Source organism: Mustela putorius, unplaced genomic scaffold, assembly GCF_011764305.1.
Source record: "Mustela putorius furo isolate JIRA1106 unplaced genomic scaffold, ASM1176430v1.1 tig00003853_pilon_pilon_pilon, whole genome shotgun sequence".
Taxonomy (NCBI): Eukaryota; Metazoa; Chordata; class Mammalia; order Carnivora; family Mustelidae; genus Mustela; species Mustela putorius.
In genome coordinates, this window is record NW_025422005.1 from 79,332,987 (window position 1) to 79,347,762 (window position 14,776).

Below are 14,776 nucleotides of genomic sequence, written 5' to 3' on the forward strand. Positions count from 1 at the left end.
ATGGCCTGTGTCGGGTTTACACTGGTCGGTTCACACGCCCTGCCTCCTCATTCCTGGGTATAGGCTCCATCCGTGAAGGATGCTGAGGAAGAATGTGAACGGAGCACTCACAAATGCATCGTTATTTCTCAAAGAACGAGTGGGTGAATAATTGGGTCATCCTGCTCTGCAAAGGACTGGCTGCTATTTGGGAAAGTACACTAGAAAATTCCATGAGGGTAAGGACGATGCTGTCTTATTCATCACTTTACACCCAGAGAATAGGACCACACCTGGACAATATTAAGCACATAAAAAAAAAAAATTGCTGCAGTGGAAGGCCCACCCTGACCTACTTTATTCTATCATCGTAGTGTAACTTCTTCTCAGGAATTAATGGGAGGCTAGAGTTCATGTTTTCTCACAACCCTATGCCCCAAGCAATACTTTGAAATGATGCTGAAATTTCCAGCTTTGTTTTAATTGGTAATTCATAAAATCCTTTAGAAACTCAAACTGTTTAAACAAGCAATTGATGGTAATACTGACAGCATTCAAGCTGTTGCCAGCTGAGTCCTTGATGGACAATGCCAAAACCTCCAGCACAGCTAGGGCCAAAATAGGAAGGCCAAAGAAAAGAAGACAGAACAAAATAATCCCCCCGCAACTATCTTAGCTGTAATTATACACACAGGTGGTAACTTGTATTTTGCTGAAGTCCTGAAACCGCCTCGAGGGGCAGGTGAGCAAACAGTACATTAAGAAACCGAAAAGAAGTTAGAATAATAAAACGAGTTTGTCCTTTATGGACATTGGGGAGGGTATGTGATATGGTGAGTGCTGCAAAGTGTGTAAGCCTGATGATTCACAGACCTGTACCACTGGGGCAAATCATACATTATATGTTAACAAAAATAATTAATTTTTTTTAAAAAGTACTTTGTCCTGAGCCTGAGAAAGCAATACCTCCCAGATTGTACCACATCTGTTTCCTGGTCCCTTCGTATCCTGTCAAACTAACACCATGCTGATCAAGGAATCCCTGCTGGGACGTCGTGGTAACTCAGGAGGTCTTGAGGCATGAGGCTGTGGACCTGGGCTCGCAGTCTGCAGTTAGAGTTACGTGGTTCCAGAGCCAAACTGCCTGGGTTTGAATCCCAGTTCTGCCACTTCCTAGCTGTGATCTGATCAAGGTGCTTACCTGGGCCCCCGTTTCCTCACCTGTAAAAGAGGGATGAGAGTACTCTCAATCATTCAACAACTATTTATTGAGGACCTGTTATGTGCCAGGCATTGTCCTAGATGCTGGGCATAAAACACGCTGACCATCAGGAGGTTTACATTCTAGCAGAGGGACGCAGACAAGCAACGAAGTAAAATGAAGTGGTAAGTGCTATGGACGGGAACAAAACAGGTGGGTGAGGAACTGCTGGTTGGTTGATTTTGAGAGAGAACACGTGCATGTGTACTAGCAGGGAGGTATGGGGTGGGGAGGGGGCAGAGGGAGAGAGAGGATTTCAAGCAGACTCCACACCCAGCATAGAGCCACTCACAGGGCTTGATCTCAAATCCCTGAGATCATGACCTGAGCTGAAATCAAGAGTTGGACACTTAACTGACTGAGCCACCCAGGTGTCCCAGAACTGTGGTTTTTAAACAACATGGTTAAGATGACCCTGGAACACAGATCCATAACATGCTGTGAAGATGAAATGATCCAATGAATTTAAGCCCTTAAAACAGCACGTGGTACATAGTAAGTGCTACATAGTTGTTAGATATTAGGTATTATCAGTGTATGTTAGATTTTTGGTTCATGTCCGTGTTGGATGCCTGCCAGCCAGCCCATAGCCATCTGCTGTAACTAAGCCACTTGCAAAGGAGCAGCTTCTAACTCAACCTGGAGGCAGGAGCCAAGGAAGGCTTTGGGGAACATCTGTGCTTGACCAGGGTGGTAATGGGGGAAGGGTTGGCTGGGAGAACAAGGCAGGGAAGGTCCAGGGACAGTCTGGGAAAGGCCCTGAGTCACCAGAGAACAAAGCAGGATTGGAGCATCACAACACTTTGATATCACTCCAGAAAGGCAGCTGGGCTTTGACAAAGATAAGGCCAAAGGAGCAAGCAGGGAGTAGCTCATGAAGCACATTTGATATCCTACTACCGAGTTTGAGTTTTGTCCTGAAAGTGAGAGGAAGTCATCTCTAACAGACACCTGTGGTTACCTTCCCTGTCAACCAGTCTCCACTCACACTCTTCTCCTTGACTAACAGAACCCCTTTCTTCGGTCAGAATACCAACTCCCCACATGGTCCTGTGCTTCTCAGAGATAACCATGGAAATGCCAGTCCCCTGCCAGTGGTTTAGGAGGAGACCCACAAGTCCTGAGGGCAAGTCCTCAGGGGGCCCTGGGAGGGCTTTCCTCCTTGTCACAGATACACAGATACACAGCCTCCTACCACTGGGTGTTGGGGCATCTGCTCACAGCAGCCCTTGTGCACCCCAAAGGGGGCCAGCCTAGGAATGGCAGAGCAGAAGGAAGGGAAGCGCTGAGGCTCCCAGGCCTGGAACCACTGAATTCGTCTCCTGGGGCCACCTTCCCCAACTTCCTTTTTGGGTGAGATGATTGGCATCTTCTGGCTATACCAGCTGAGTCAGGGCTTTCTATTTCGTAGGAGCCACACAACATTAGCCTGTTATAAGGCTTCCTCGAGGAGTACAGGAAAGTGAGCAAGGGGAAGACCCTGACAGAAGGAACACCAGTTGGGGGGCAGCTCTTTCTCCTGGAGGTGTCCACCCTCAGGTGGGCTTTCTCTTTCTCTTTCACCCCTGAAAGGTGAGAGTATCTTGAAAGTAGTAAAAAGAAAAAAATGCAAAAAAGTGTTTACAATTTAAGTTAGTAGTGATCCAAAAAAGTAGTGACCCAGGTTTTTGCTCCGTATTATTGCCACCAGAGTGGAGAAGACCTGGTTCCAGTGAAGACATGAAGTGAAGGGAAGTGAAGAAAAGGGAAGTAAGTGACAACAACCCAAAGAACTGAAGAGTTTGCTTCACGTACCTACAGAGTCATCTTACTGTTCACTGGTCCCGCACCTCTGACTAGAATGTAATCTAGAATGTAAACTAGAATCCAAGAGAGACTTTGTCTTGTTTGCTCTGTTCTCAGTAGACATTCAACAGATGTTTGTTGAATGAACAAATGACCCCAGAGCTGTCACCTTAGGCCCTGCCCACATGGCCTGGCCAACCGCACCCCTGCCCTCCTGCGTACTCCCTGCCCACAGTGCCCCTGCACCGGCTCTCTGAACCGTCCCCACCAGTCTGTTCAGGACTCCCAAAGAATAAAATAGTCTGGACAGAAACAATTTCCCTCCATATCTTCCCTCCAAATTCATGGTGCTGCTGTACCTGTCTCTGTGAAGGGATGCTTGGCGGTCATGCTTAGGGCTGGGGCCAGGAGCAGCAGGTCATCCACAGCCGGCTGGCAGGTGGAAGCTGATGCCTTCAGCCACGGGGCCCTGGCCTTTCTTCTGTGCAAGGCATTCTGTCTGAGAGGGCTGGGAGGGGCTGGACCCCTCCAGGGAGGCTAGGGGGGGGGGTTGCACTCCCAGGCCTCCATGTTGGGATCCAGCTGCTCCTTTCCCACAGCGGCCTCCCCTGCTCTCACCCGTGTGCTTCCGTTCTCCGTCCTTCACTCTTGTTCTTCTGCCTCCTCCTGGCAAGTGTCTTCTTTTGGTGGCCCTCTTTCCCTCCTACTCTGCCTCCTAGCTTTATTCCTCCCCGCCTTCCTGGCACACTTTTTCTCTTCCCCACACACAGTCTTTGTCTCGCCTCCCGGTTCCTCAAAGGACTGTGTGTGTGAGTGAGTGTGTGTGTGTGTGTGCGCGCGCGGGCGCGCCTTCTGTAAGCCCAAAGCTGCCCGCAGGCCTTTCTTCCTCCTCCTTGCTTCTGTCTCATCAAAAAAGGCACCTAATCCAGATTTAAAATTTCCACTGGGGCAGGTGGCTCCATGTGCCCAGGTGGCCTAAAGGGCACTCCTTCCGACAGGACAGCTCTGCCATCCTGAGGCAGACTCCGTGAGAGACGTCAGGCACAGCTTGGCAGTGCGCCACACACCTGACCTTGCTCTGGGCCGTGCCCTCCCTCACCTCTCCTGCAGCCCATCCCCACTTACAACTCCTGACTGAGACCCCGCAGTGGCCTTAGTCAGCTCTGGGATGAATTCCCTGGGTGACGTGTTCGTGGATGACATTATTTCAACACTCAGGTTGTTAGGAGCCGGTACACACAACACCCCACTCAGTCGTACAAGATAAAACACTTGAGGGCTTGATGTACTTTCCCAAGCTGACCTCAGGCCTACAGTCTCTTGTCCAGGGCCATTGCTGCCAGGCCTTCACTCTAGCTGGCAGCTCACTCCCTCAGCATGCGGATGCACACACACTCTCTCTCTCACACACACACGCACGTGCGCGCCCACACACTCACACTTTCACACCCACACACCACTCACACATGCTCTCACACACGTGCACACTCACACACCCACATACTCTCTCATACATATACACCCAAACACTCTCACATGCGTGCACGCACACTCTCTCACACTCACACACTCACTCTCCCACACACACACACACACACTCTCTCTCTCTCTCTCACACGCACACTCTCTCTCTCTCTCTTTCTCTCAGACACACACACACACACTCACCAAAGGCAGCGGGGGGGGGGGGGGGGCTCTAGACTTCCTCCTGCCCCACCCACTCTGCTCTGCTTTCAGGAGCTAAGAAGCAACCTCCAAGGGCAGATTCTCCTTCCTCCACACAGAGGTAAGGCAGTTTGCAGGTTTATGCTCCTCCGCAGTAGAGAAAAGCAAACAGGTCTTTTCAAGGTCAAGTTCTCTTCGGAGAGAGAGCCAAAGGTCATCCAGCAGGAGAGAGTAATATTCCTCCCGTGGCAAGCAAACAAGGCCATGCTCCCTGCCTTTCAGCATTTCCTGCCCGCCCCTTCCAGTGGAGATTCAGGACGGCCCCCTTCTCTCTCTTGAGCTCAGCTTCCCTCCTTCCCCAGGGCCGGCTGGAACATCCACATGGAACAGAGGAGGGTCATCGAGGAGGCACACAACATGAGGGGGCTTGTTTGGCTATCTTTGCCCCATTTCTGTTCCAGGCGACTCAGCTAACCTGGTCTCTCTAAGTCTGTGCCTACTTTGGGATCCAGTCAGAAGCCATTTCTGCCCTTGTCTGCCCATCTGCCAACCTTTCTCAGCGTCCCTGACCACAGTCCCAGCCCAGTGGGATCATTGCTGGGTATTGGCTGGATTCATTTTTCAAAGCTTTCAAAAAGAAAGAAAATTCTCTAACTCTGAACACAAGGAAGGAGCTCAGTAAACATAAGGTGAATTTGGAGGGAGGGAGAAGAGGGAGTCAGAAGTCTGCTGTCTGGAGTACCTTGCCAGCCAAAGGACCCCTGAACCACAGACTCTGAAAACTCTTAAGCCAGATGTCTGGGATGGGTGGAGGCAGGGGGAGAAGCCAAGCAGAAGGGACATGCCAACCATGTTTGGGCAAGAAGGCCGCCAAGGGCTGGCTGCTCAGTGCCTGCCCCTCAGCCTCTCTGCACCCATCCTGGGGACACCAGGGCCACACCTCTTGTCTTCACTCCTGTTTTTCTACTGGGCTGTCCTTCCTCTCCTCTTAAATACACTTCCCACTCCTTCAGGACCAGCTACAAATGTCCTGTGAGACCTTCCCACCCTTCCTCCCCAGTCCCAGCAGCTGGGCTCCTCCTACTGGGCGGGCCATCAGCCTTGCCCACACTCTTGGACTAGCGCTTGACTGAATATATTTGTCTCCACATTTCTCTGCTTCACAGCTTTGCTCATCCATGAACATATTGATGCCTCTTTCATCCTGGAATTGGCCCAGTGACAGAGCCAAACCGGGCTCCCCAGGGCCACCAGGGAGCTCCCAGGACAGTGGTGGAGGAGCAGATTTAAGGAGTACTTTTGAGATGGCAACCGTTTTGAAAAGGAGGGTTGGGGCATCTGGGTGGCTCAGTCAGATAAGCATCTGCTCAGGTCATGATCTCGGTGTCCTGAGATCGAGCCCCAAACTGAGTCCTGTCCCCCGGCTCCACGGTCTGTGGGAAGCATACTTCTCCCTTTGCCCCTCCCCACCACACATGCATGCTCTTGCTCTCTATCTCAAATAAATAAAATCTTTTAAAAAGATAAAAGAAGGGTCAGGGTGCTGTGGGAGTCGATAAGAGGGGAATGTGTTTAGTCCAGGCTTGGGGTGGGACAGTCAGGGATGGTCTCCCTAAAGACACAACATTTAAGCTGAAATGTAGAGAAAGAAGAAGTCCAGAGCGAGAGGGGTGTGTACATGCACACACGTGTGTGTATGTGTGTGTGAGAGGGGTGGGGTCCCAGTTCACACTGAGCATGCGTATGAGGAAAACCTCTCCAGGGAAAGTGACAGTGTGCCAGGCAGGAGGAACCTGTCAGAACACACATTCAGGAGGTCAGGGGACACCCGGAAAGGCCACATTCAATGCCAGCTCCGGGAAGGGAGGTTCTCCTTTGTTTTTTATATTCCTGGGGCCCCACAGAGTGACAGGTGCTCAAGAAGTGTTTATTGAATAAAGAAATGAAAACCTTTTAACTAGAGAAATCATTTAAACAGGACATGGAGATGGGACAACTGAAATAAAACCAGCGTTCAAGGCTGGCAGTGCCATTCTGACCCTTCGCTGGGAGCCCAGGAAGCAGCACATCTGTGTGACTGACGCAAAGACAGATTTGTAACAAGCGCATATGGCATGATTTGATTTGGTCAGATTTTGCGAGATAAATGTGCCAGGTATGCAAAGCAGGGTTCTCTGGAGTCAGCGGGGGGACTCTCAGTGACATCTGCCAGGCTGGGACGTGACGCGGCAGGGAAGTCTGGCAGACAGGGACCCAGCCAGAGGCTGTCTTGATGCTACTCATCAGAGAGGGGCTTCCTCTTCTACTCCCTGCGGTCTTGTGGACTTTGGAGAATCAAAGCATTTCAGAGCCAGGGAGGACCCTGGGGGTCTTGGTCAGTCCCTCGATTTATACACAAGGACACTAGAGTCAGAGAGTTTACCCTCCAGGCTGACTCTGAGCCTCCTGGTTCCGTATAGGGACCTAGTCTAAGCACATCGAAAGGGAAGAAAGGGAGAGCGGACAGTAGGAGACGGGGCAGAAGGGTGAGCCAGAGGGACTAGGAAGCACTGTTTTTTAACACGCTCCTACCCCAAGTGAAGTGATCTGTTGAAAGGCAGTAAAAGAGAACTCACTGTTCGTCTCTCCCCTGAAGGCTCAGCTCTGGGAGGAGAGTGTCTACCTCACAGATCCAGGATGCCCTTGGGGGCAGGTGGGACCACACATCCTCCTACTTAAGGCTGTTCCATCCTTAGCCAAGAGGTAGGAGCTGGGACAGGGACAAAATAGCCAGTGTGTCTGAGTCCTCACACTTGTATTTCCTCTCATGTCTCTGTCTTGTCTGTTCTAGTAGGAGAATTCCTGAGTTTTATCTGGCACGTGAGTGCCTGGAATAAAGACTACATTGCCCAGCTCCTTGCCATTGAGGTACCTCTGTGACTAAATTCAAATCAAAGGCATGGAAGCAGAGGGATCAGATGCAGCCCAGGAAAGTCACCTGAAAGCAGTGGTTCTCCAGCTGGAGAGATCGGGCCCCCAGAAGACATTTAGCAATGTCTGGTGACATGTGTGCTTATCACACCTGAGAAGGAGGAAGTTAACACTGGCATCTCATGGGTAGAGACCAAGGATACCGCTGAACACCCAACAATGCACAGGACATCCCCTATAATAATGAATGATCTGACTCCAAATGCCAGTAGTACCACGACTGAGAAATCCTAGCTCAAAGGGAGAGGGCATGCTCATCTCATTCCTTCCCCCATAGTCCTGACAGGACTATAGATGTGAAGGCCAGAGTCTGAACTGCCATCTTTGACCATGAGGTAGAAGTCACATGTTGACGATGGTGACGCAATGAGAGAAGTTATCTGGATGCTTAATGATCCCCAAACTGCCACCCCAGCTAGGGACAGCTCTCTTCCAGACCTCGTCACCCACAACTGAATAAAGTTCTAGTTCATTTAAGTCTCTGCTGCTTTGGTTTCCTGTCACTTACAGCTGAACTCAGTTAATATACTTTTCTCTCGCTCTTTTTTCCATTCGTGTCAACTACGAAGAGCCTCTGCTCACCTAGCCCTTGTTCCTCGTCTCTCCTCCCTTTGTACTCCTCAGTTACTCCCAGGTTTTGCCCCCAGATTTACATGACAGCTCTCTTCCTTCATTCTCAGTTTCTTCTACTTTGAATTCTGACACTTGCTCCAAGAGCCATCTTATTTCAGCTCCGAGACTATCAGGTTCTGCTCCTTCCAGATCCCCAGCCAACTGAGCTCTAATCAGTTCTATGAGTTGGCCATATCATTTGGGTTCTAGACATTTCTTTGTAACCCAGTTTGCAACATAGAGCTAGTTCTAGTGACCAGGGTAATATGGACACCAACCTAGCTAAATGGAGACTTGACCAACGGGAATGAACCCTGGCCCTTACTCCACACAGGCATTACCAGCCAGCTATCAGCCCTGGTCATGTTGTACCTGAAGAATGCATCCATCCATCCATGCTTCCATTTGTTCCAAACCTGCATGAGTCATGTTCAAGACTCTGGCATGGAATCTGCTATGACAATACCCTGGAGGTCTATTTTATTGTTTACACAGGCTTAAAAGTGACAAAACCTTAGCAACCAAGTAGGATTACCCAAAAAAAGAGAGGACAAGAGCTACCCTTCTCTTTATGTTTCATTGTGCCTCCTCTTTGCTAGTGAAGAACTTGATATTTATTAGCCCTTTCCTTTCTGGGAATTTCATGTCTACTGCTGGAGAGCTGAGAAAAAAGTCATGGTGACCTACCACTATACAAATGAATTCACGGTTTTATAAGCACAACATCAGGGATCCAAGAGTAAATCATGTGTATTCAAGAGCAAATATTCTAGAACAAGGATGAGGCACTCAGCCAGAATATTTGCTACTGCTTGAGACTATCTATTTTAGACAATTCAAGAATATAAGAAAATGCATAGGATGAATCATTCGAAGAGGAAAGTAGGCAAGGCCCAAAGAAGAGTAAAACAAGGAACATCCCAGTGGGCCTCCATGTCCTTCAGATGAACTGGGAGAAATTAGGAATCTAGTCCCAAATTTCTGAGTCATATGGCAAATCTGATGTGAGGGTGGAAGTTTCCAGCTCAAAGTAATTTAATGTGAGAAGAACAAAGGTGAATCATTTCAACAGTCTTCCTTTCTAAAGTCTTTATTGATTGAAGTAGAGGTGCAAAAACACAGCTGTCATATTAAAAAGGGGGCAGGAATGAATGTTAAAATATAGAGGCTGTGGAAGCCAACTTCCAAGATCGACCCCAATATTCCTACTCCTGATACTCACACCACTATGTAGTCTCCTCCTACACTGTATTAGAGGTGTTCTGTGTGACCAATAGACTATAATAGAAATGATGGTCAGGAATGACCTAAGACCAGGTCATAAAGGACATATGGTTTCTGCTTTGCTTGCTCGCTTTCTATCTTGGATGACTCTCTCTGGGGGATGTAGCCTTTGGAGAGGTCAAGGATCTGAGGCCTCCTGCCACCAGCCATGGGTGTGGCTCATCTTGGAAACAGATCCTCCAGCCCCAGTCAAACCTTCAGATAATTACAATCCCTTTTTTTTTTTTAAGATTTTATTTATTTATTTGACAGAGAGAGATCACAAGTAGGCAGAGAGGCAGGCTGAGAGAGAGAGGAGGAAGCAGGCTCTCTGCTCAGCAGGGAGCCCAATGGGGAACTCGATCCCAGGACCCTGAGATCATGACCTGAGCCGAAGGCAGCGGCTTAACCCACTGAGCCACCCAGGCGCCCCAGATAATTACAATCCCAAACCACCTCACAAGAGACCCTGAGTGTGAACCACTCAGCACATGCCTCCTGACCCACAGAAACTGTGAGGTAATAAATTCTTATTAATTTAAGTAGCTAAGGTCCAGGGTGATATGTTCATACAGCAACAGACATCTATTATATCCCTTATCGTCACATCAGTGTACATTAGAAGTTAATTCCCATGACAATATTATGAAATGGAGATTATTTTCCCCATTTTTGAGGTGTGAAAATTCAGAGAGGTAGTTTCCCAGGGTCATAAGCTGCTTCAAAGCCCACTAAACCGTGCTGCCTCACTCAGTCACACCTTCTCAGGCTTTCTCCCTCTTCCTCCCACTGAGCTCCAGAGATGAGCCAGGCTGTCCTACCTAATGACAAGATTATACCATCATAGGGTGGGGGTGGATGAGGAATTGAAAACTACCACTGCCTACAAAAATTTTATTGTTACATACCCATGAGGCAGTTTTGAGAACTCAGGGGAGACAAGGTGAAGTAAATGGCATTCTAAAGCAATGGTAAATTGAATGCCTGAGTAGTTCAAGCAGTTAAGCATCTGACTTTTGGTTTCTGCTCAGGTCATGATCTCAGGGTCATGATCTTAGGGTCATGAGATCAAGCCCCACACTGGGCTCCACTCTCAGCAAGGAGATTCTCTCTCTCCCTCTGCTTGAGATTCTCTCTCCCTCTCTGCCCCCCAGACTGGCCCTCCTCACTAGGCATGTGCACGCTCTCTCTCTTTCTCTCAAATAAATAAATAAATCTCTAAAGTAATGACCAATAAACAAAATAACTAAAAAACTGACAATGTTTCTAAGAGTTGTTTTTTTTTTTAAGAAAGATTTTTATTTATTTAACAGAGAGAGATCACAAGTAGGCAGAGAGAGAGGCAGAGGAAGCAGGCTCCCCGCTGAGCAGAGAGCCCCATACAGGGCTCAATCCCAGGACCCTGAGACCATGACTTGAGCAAAAGGCAGAGGCTTTACCCCACTGAGCCACCCAGGTGCCCCTAGACAATGTTTCTAATTAGAGTCAGAAATCTGATGGACAAATAACAAGACCACCATTGAGAAAAAGGGCTGTTGGTATCATTTGTGGGTCTATGACAGACACACTGTGGGGGAACAGCTGAGGCCCTGAAAAATTGGAGACCTCTGGCCAGAGGGATTTCCTTCTCAACTCAGCTTGAGGGCCCAGGTGCTGCCCTGAGGGAACTGAGGTCCTAAACCCTGTCCCCCAGTCTGACTCAGGAGAAAGGCAGCCTGGAGGGATGGTTCTGCCTATTCTAGAATGGACCCAACCTGGATTCTGCTGGACGTCACTAGCAATACAACTTTTCTTCCCTGATTCCCCACACAGTGGGAACTAAAAGGGCATAATTTCCTCTGAGCTAATGTTTTGGGCCAATAAATCAGATCGATGCTGAGCTTTTCTTATTGTTGTTGTCATTAAGATTTTATTTTTACGTAACCTCTATACCCAACATGGGGCCCAAACTCACAACCCCAAGTTCAAGAATCACGATCCACTGCTCCACTGACCAAGCCAGCCAGGTGACCCTGATTCTGAGCTTTTTGATGTAGTTTCGAGATCTGCTCAAGGATTTAAATCGGTGGTGATAACAGAAGCTGGAATTGAACTAATGAGAGTTTGAGAACAAGTGCTTCTCAAAAAACTTTTTAAATATTTTATTTATTTATTTGACAGAGGGAGAGATCACAAGTAGGCAGAGAGGCAGGCAGAGAGAGGGGGAAGCAGGCTCCCCGCTGAGCAGAGAGCCTGATGGACAGACACGGGCTTGATCAGAGGACCCTGAGATCATGACCCCAGCTGAAGGCAGAGGCTTAACCCACTGAGCCACCCAGGTGCCCCCTTTCTCAAATTTTAATGCAAATGAATCACCTGGCAGATCTTATTAAAATGCAGATTCTGGTTTAGTCCAGCTCATCCTCCCGCCTCCCCCCCAACCCCATCCCACATACCCAAGCCACATACTATACCCCAAGAGCCCAATTTGCCTCCCTGGACCCTCACCCCAACCTCCCAGAAGGAAAAAAGAAAAGAAGACAAGAGAAGAGAGAAAAGAAAAGAAAAAAAAAAAAAGAAAAATGCAGATTCTGAATTCAGCAGCTCTGGTCTGGAGCAGGTCTGAGAGCCTACATTTCTCTCTAGTTCATAGGTTCTGCGGAAGCTCCTGGGCCATGGTCACCACTGAGGAAGAATGGGCAGAAAGCATTTGTTCTTAAACCTGGCCACATAGGAGAATCAACTGGGCAGTTTTCTAAAAAGGCAGATGCCAGGGCCCCACCACCAGAGACTCTATTTTCCTTGGATTTGGGAGCATCCTGGGCATCAGATTCTATCACGTGGCCAAGTCTGAGGCCCCCTGGTCTAACAGGTCTGTCTCCAGTTGCTAGTTCCCTCCTAATTTCCTTCCACACAGCAGCTGCCACAGTACAGAGTAACTGTGAATTGGGGGGCAAGGGGCCTGGCCCAGTCTTGCTGCTTTCCCTGTGTCTGCCTTCCCATTGGGACAGGACCAATGCCTCTTGGAGGGTCATTGTAAGCATGGGGCCCATCTGCATACACATCGAGAACTCAGAATGGGGCCTGCATGATTTATTACTTCATCATTACTCCCAACTGCTAGGGGATTAAAATTAGTTTAACTTTAGTAAATGGTTTTCCGTTGTTGGACCCAGGAGTGGGGAAATGCCTCTGTTTGTTGAAAATCTGGAAGAAAGAGATGGGGAGAGGTTCAAGACCTGCTCCCCCGATTGGGGTCCCTGAAAGCAGAATTAGGACACAGCAGGTCAACTCGTCCTTCCACATGGCTGTTCAGGCAGTATTTAAGGAGTGCCCGCCATGGACAGGGCATTGGGTGAAACCTCAGGGAGAACTGAGGTAGAAAGCCAGGGTGTCTCACATTCTAGAGCTCCTAGTCTACCACAGAAGACAGGCTAGGCACGCACTTGCGGAGCCTCCTTACTGCCTGCAGGACCCAGCCATTTACTGGGTGCCTACAGAAGCCTGCCACCAGCGAGCCTACAGAAAGCCTGGTTCCTTCCCCACAAGGTTCCTATAGTCTGGGAAAAGAGACAGAAAAGCAAATAGAAAAGTGTACAGCTTCCAAGGTGTTTTGGGAATCCAAAAAGGAGTCATGTCACCCCCCCACACACACCCAGCCTCCTGCCACCCCAGAAAGAAGAGTGGATGGGAATGTTCCTGAAGGAAGAGAGGTAGGCTGCAACAGCCTTGCATTTGAAGCCCTTCCGGATCTTGGCCCCACTGACTGTCCCAGGAGTCTGTCTTGCCGGGTCAAGTCCATTTCCTGTGCCTATCCACGCTCTCCTGTCCGACTTTGCTCAAGATTGCAAGGTACGTGGGAGCAGTACACCATGTGTCCTCTTCACCCATGTCCACAGAGACCAGTGCAAAGCCCGGCTGAAGGCTCGTATGAATAAACGTGCAGTGTGCAGGCTCAAAGCTTGACCAAATTCAGAGACTCAGGCCAGGCGTGGCCTTCGTGCAGCCGGCTCGCCAGCAGGTGGTGACTGCCCCCTTCCGGAGTTCTGCTTAGAAGCATGCTCAGCCCCCCCAGTCAACCCAGCCTCGAGTTCTGACGGGCGGGGCCTGCCACAGACACCACACACCGGTTTCTACCCCAGTTTCCCTTTTGACTAGACCCCCGTCTAGTCAAACCTGAGTCTGAACACCAGCCTGAGTCTGAGACTCTGAACCAGCTCTTCCCAAGCCCTTCCCTTTGGGGACTGGATCTCCTTGCATTTACCCTCAGCTGCGATTTCTGTCCTCTTGAGAATGGGCTGATGGTGCAGAACCACAGAACTGACCTCAGCCTTCTCCGGTAGCACCTTCTCCTCTCGTACCTACTGCAATCAAGGCCAAGTTAGCTAGACCCTTTTTCACACCGTGCCCCTGGACTGCTCAGCCTCTCCCATTTTCCCCAGCCTGTCCTATCTTCCTCCTCACATTCCCCAGGCCCTATGCTCACCCCAGCCGGTAGCCTCACACAAGTTGTCCCCAGGTTAGAGAGTTTTTTCAAATGTAGCCTCTTCCTTCATTCCCCCTCTCTGGATGTAAGCCCTCTCTCCTCTGAAGTCCCTGAACCTGCACCTCACTTGGAGACCTCCTGACCTTGCATCACAGTTGTTTGTTTACCTGTGGTCATTTCTAGTAGGCTGTAACCAGGCACACATCTTTCTTTGTATCTCAAGGAGGCCCTCCATCACTGCTTGCTGAAGAGATGAAGAAGCCCAAGAAAACACCAAGCATAAACTAAGTGAAATTGAATGGTCTCCCTGAGCTTGGCCTGTTCCCCCCAACTCAACCTGCCCACGCCCCCCCCCCGTCAATCATTTGAAAGCACCGTCATTCTATAGCACACACCAAAGAAACTAGTGGCTCCCCATTGCCTGTAGCATTAAATCCACATTCCTTATCCTGAACCAAGCCTTCCCCCAGCCACTTTGCCACATGTGGCTTCAGTCCCTACTTGTCCCACCTCATCTCCCGACGCTTTCAAGTCCTCACCCCCAGCAGTACTTCTTTAAGGGCCGATTTGTCCCTCTTTTCTATCTTAATGTCTAGAGTAGATCTTCATCCTGAGAAATTTTATTTTCCCTTCCTCATTCCCATCTTGCCACCTGTGTGGTTTGGTTATTGGTCTGGCTAAGAACTCAGTGCTAAGATTTTTAGAATAAGAAGGGCCATCATGGAAATGCTGGGAGATTCTGTCTGGCACACACACAAAAAAATCCTCGTTTTGGA